Source organism: Tetranychus urticae, unplaced genomic scaffold (genome assembly GCF_039701765.1).
Source record: "Tetranychus urticae isolate SD_2017Ah unplaced genomic scaffold, NJAU_TeUrti_SD_1.0 Scaffold_6, whole genome shotgun sequence".
NCBI classification, from domain to species: Eukaryota; Metazoa; Arthropoda; class Arachnida; order Trombidiformes; family Tetranychidae; genus Tetranychus; species Tetranychus urticae.
In genome coordinates, this window is record NW_028315838.1 from 408524 (window position 1) to 413523 (window position 5000).

Genomic DNA, 5000 nt, shown 5'->3' on the forward strand with positions numbered 1-5000 from the left:
CATCGTATTTAGTCTTAGGAGGAGTTTACCTCCTAATTTGGATTGCACTCTCAAGCAATCTGACTCTATCCGCGACTAAAGCCAGTAATCGATATTCCATTAACCAAGATCTGCCACCGGCCTAGAACCGTCTCTGGGAAGAGGGCCCTTGTCAGAGGGACTTGCAGATTTAGTTGAAATAATCGTGACTCTAGCCATTACGCAGCACCGCTTTCCACCTTTCAATGGAAAACCTTTGCGCCGGACTCATCCCTTTTCACTCGCCGTTACTCAGGGAATCTCATTTGATTTCTTTTCCTCCGCTGAATTATATGCTTAAATTCGGCGGGTAACCTCACCTGATCTGAGATCAAAAATATTGATTAAGTTGATTAATGTTTATTTGTGTTGTTTGCAAGCAAGCAACGTAAATCTACTTTAATGTTTGCACAAATTTTGCCTTTGCATTACTTCTTAGGTCTGCTTTAACAGAATGAAATAGCTACTATTTGTACGATTTATACAAGTGCAAGAAGATTCATCAGTTAACAGGTTAGTTGATCACCATAGTTATCTGCAATACGACTTTAGCGTCGTCAGATAGGCGACTAACCTTAGAATCTCATGCTAGTATCTATTCATATATACTGCTTGCAGAGATGAAATATGCATTGTACACAAAATTTATCATGTGAAACAAGTAGATTTGAGATTCTCCTTACTAAATTGCAACGAATTGCAATTAAGAAAAGGAATAAAACATCAAGATTCATGCATATAAATATACAATCCTCTCAAAACAATGCATATATGGTAGTATGCAAGTGTTTTGTTGATTATTTTACATCTCAACTCTCAGACAGATGTGACCTCGGAAAAGACCCGAAAGCCGCAATGTGCGTTGGAAGCTCAAGTGCTCGGCGTGTCCTGCAATTCGCACCGATTATCGTAGCTAGCTACGTTCTTCATCGATTGGTAATTCGAGTGATCCACCGCTTGAAGATGTATCTTTGCCACCGTGGGACTTTTAATAAGTATCCTAAATCTGCATTGAGAGGGTTTGAAAACAATTGTATGCAGTTTATAAAAACCATAGTTGTCTTTACTTAGTTAGGCGAAGAAGTGTAAAACTTCCTTCTTTAAACCTTGCCGTCAGCATAAGCTGAAGACTTGATCAGGTACCAAGTATGTAGCAAGACAGGCTTTTCATTATAAACTACAATTGTTTTGCAAAAGAAATTATGGCTATCGTTAGATAACCCTCACTCTTTGTTGCATTGGATAATGAAAGATGGATGTATGAATGAACGAATGTAATGCAAATTAGAATCATGTTGCAATGGCTAAATGTTTGCAATAAACATTCACAATTGCGACTCTAATGCAAATACAATTCAATTGCATTCACCATATTAGCATCTACAATATCACTATGCAGAGTGTTTGATTGTTTGAAGGTTGTATTTCTCTTATAATAAGAGGGTAATACGTTAATGATCCTTCCGCAGGTTCACCTACGGAAACCTTGTTACGACTTTTACTTCCTCTAAATGATCAAGTTTGAACATCTTTCCAGCACAATCCGACCACTAGTTTCCCAATGGTCTGGATTGACCAGTCCGAAGTCCTCACTAAATCATTCAATCGGTAGTAGCGACGGGCGGTGTGTACAAAGGGCAGGGACGTAATCAACGCAAGCTAATGACTCACGCTTACTGGGAATTCCTCGTTCATGGGCAATAATTACAATGCCCAATCCCCATCACGAAATGGGTTCAAGCGGTTACCCACTCCTTTCGGAGCAGGAAACAGTATGCACGATGACCACTTCAGTGTAGCACGCGTGCGGCCCCGGACATCTAAGGGCATCACAGACCTGTTATTGCTCTGTTTCGTGCGGCTGCGAGCGCCGCTTGTCCCTCTAAGAAGTCCTTACAGTGCTACAGCATCCTTACCCTAGCCAATTCTGTAGGCTAATAGCAGCAGAGCCCTCAACAGCCGAAACCATCAAGAGATACTACCACCCACAGGTTGACTAAGGGGGAGTACTGCAGTGTAAACTGCAAGTCTATTTAGTAGGCTAGAGTCTCGTTCGTTATCGGAATTAACCAGACAAATCACTCCACCAACTAAGAACGGCCATGCACCACCACCCACTGAATCAAGAAAGAGCTCTCAATCTGTCAATCCTCTCAGTGTCCGGGCCGGGTGAGTTTTCCCGTGTTGAGTCAAATTAAGCCGCAAGCTCCACTCCTGGTGGTGCCCTTCCGTCAATTCCTTTAAGTTTCAGCTTTGCAACCATACTTCCCCCGGAACCCAAAAACTTTGGTTTCCCGGAAGCTTCCATTCGAGTCATGAAATTAGTTACTCAGAATGATCGCTGGTTGGCATCGTTTATGGTTAGAACTAGGGCGGTATCTGATCGCCTTCGAACCTCTAACTTTCGTTCTTGATTAATGAAAACATTCTTGGCAAATGCTTTCGCTGTAGTTTGTCTTGCGACGGTCCAAGAATTTCACCTCTAGCGCCGCAATACAAATGCCCCCGTCTGTCCCTCTTAATCATTACCTTGGATTCTTAAGACCAACAAAATAGAACCAAGGTCCTATTCCATTATTCCATGCAAGATCATTCAAGTTAAGGTAGTGGTACGCATCATATAGATGGTTGACCATACCGTTTTTAGGCACCTCTTTCGAGGTTTTGGACGCCTGCTTTGAGCACTCTGATTTTTTCAAGGTAAAAGTCTCGATCGCTTGAATCAACACTCGGTAAAGAGCATTGATAGCAAATATCGAGCAATTTTCTGTCTAAACACTATGAATGTAACCACCAGGAAAGAGGAATGAAGGTTCAAGCAAGCATCCGTAGACACAAGCAAGAAACCTAACATCACCATCTAACCCTTTAATCAGTGGACCCCATAGGTTCGACTGAAATCCAACTACGAGCTTTTTAACCGCAGCAACTTTAATATACGCTATTGGAGCTGGAATTACCGCGGCTGCTGGCACCAGACTTGCCCTCCAATAGATCCTCGTTAAAGGATTTAAATTGTACTCATTCCAATTACGGGGCCTCAATAGAGTCCCGTATTGTTATTTTTCGTCACTACATCCCCGTACTGGGATTGTGTAATTTGCGCGCCTGCTGCCTTCCTTAGATGTGGTAGCCGTTTCTCAGGCTCCCTCTCCGGAATCGAACCCTAATTCCCCGTTACCCGTTACAACCATGGTAGGCGCATAACCTACCATCGACAGTTGATAAGGCAGTTGCTTGAGGGATACATCGTCGGCTCAGAGGCCATACGATTTGCTCAGTTATTCAGAGTCATCACAAGAAATGCAACCGAAGTTGCTAAGATCCCCACTGCTAGTCCTTAGACAGCGACCGAAATCACTGAACAGGGTTCTAGGTGAATAAGAATCATTGGTCTTGTACTAATAAATGCGATCCTTCCGTCAGCAAGCTGAGGTTGGAACACTTGTTCATGTATTAGCTCTAGAATTACCACAGTTATCCATGTAAAAAAGAATATCCGAGGAACCGTAACTGATTTAATGAGCCCTAACATAAAATTCGCCCTCCTTCCACCCCGCCGCTTGGAACCGGTTAGGTTATAGTTGCGACGGCGACTTTGTTCTGCTAAGGGTGTCCCGCAAGCGAGACGAAATGACTGAGGCTTCTAGGAAAACAAGGCTAGGCTGCAGCAAATATATGCAAGACTCATTAAGAGGTTTACGACCCTAATCCATTCATATTACATTGCGTCGTTTATAACGACGAGACAATAAATACAATATCATAAGGTCTACCAGTTAGACTGGTCACCTTTGCGTACTGCACAGTACAGGTACTGCACAGTACTTCCAATAAACTCTAAGATGTTAAGAGACCCATTGGTCAGGGTCGCAGCACGAGACTGCTACCTATATTATGGCTCAGGTCAACCAGAGGGACACTTAGTATTCGCCAGCTAAAGACCCAGTAATGATCAGAAGCCTATTGGGAACATAGCACCCCCCCACCACGGTGAGGTGGTCCCCCGTTGGGGGGGACTGATTTAATGAGCCATTCGCGGTTTCACTTTATAAACAGTATGTACTTAGACATGCATGGCTTAATCTTTGAGACAAGCATATGACTACTGGCAGGATCAACCAGGTAACTTGATGTTTTAGCAAAGTAAAATGCTAAACAAGTTGTTTTTGCAGCTATAAATACGATATCCTCAGCTAACAACCAGCAAGTGGATGCTAACTTTAACGAGGTATCGAGATTTATGTCGTGCATTAAGATAATTCTGCAGAAAGCTCTTTAGAATCCATCTTCTTCCACTAAAATGTGCAAGCACATCTAGCAGGAGTAACCATTGCTGGGTACGTTTGCAAGTCAACTAAACAGCATAGTATTATAACCGCTTGATACCAATTTCTTGGATCAATCTGCGGTCTGCTTTGCACAAGCAGAGCTCAATACTAATACTGCTCACTCTGTTGAGTGACTAGTTTGAACATATATGCAAGATATGAAGTCTGATAGCATTAAAGCCCAACTCTCATAGATATTGTCAGTCGTACCAAGGAAGACCTTAGGTCTTGCAGGTACTCTACCTTTGTATAATAGTGTGTGGTGATAAGATGATTGACGATCCAAACCCATTCAGGCCCGTCTCTTCAACCACCAAACATCAACAGAATAACAGGAATAGATGCGTGAACAGCTACAGTCTGGACCATACCACTGCTTGATGCATTGACTTATCCATAACCGTAGACAATCACTTACCTCCCCATCAACTACTGATGGTTGCTTCTCTCAATTCAGCAACTACACTCACCACATATAACACAATAAATCTGGTTGTGATCTAAAACCTCTTTTTCTGAAAATTAGACTAAGTCCGTGTCTATTTTTGACACCCAATAACTTTTGAACCATAAGGTCAATCGCGATCATGTTTTTCGGGGTAATATCCCAGTAGTGCCGACTATCGCATGCGCTTATTAATGACCTAAATT

General features: G+C 42.5%; 2 non-coding genes and 1 pseudogene across 2 annotated transcripts in view; all 3 read right to left on the minus strand.

Annotated features, from left to right (window-relative positions):
• The window catches only part of LOC149092711 (large subunit ribosomal RNA), a 4168-nt gene extending 3816 nt beyond the window's left edge, over positions 1-352 (minus strand). Inside the window, exon 1 of the ribosomal RNA XR_016200692.1 lies at positions 1-352. This exon is cut by the window's left edge and continues 3816 nt beyond it. This is a non-coding gene — a ribosomal RNA (large subunit ribosomal RNA).
• Positions 353-828: 476 nt separating this feature from the next.
• On the minus strand, positions 829-983 carry LOC149092712 (5.8S ribosomal RNA). The gene has a single exon (XR_016200656.1). It is a non-coding gene; the product is annotated as a 5.8S ribosomal RNA (ribosomal RNA).
• Positions 984-1470: 487 nt separating this feature from the next.
• LOC149092713 (small subunit ribosomal RNA) lies at positions 1471-4146 on the minus strand (annotated as a pseudogene).
• Between the last annotated feature and the right edge of the window lie 854 nt (positions 4147-5000).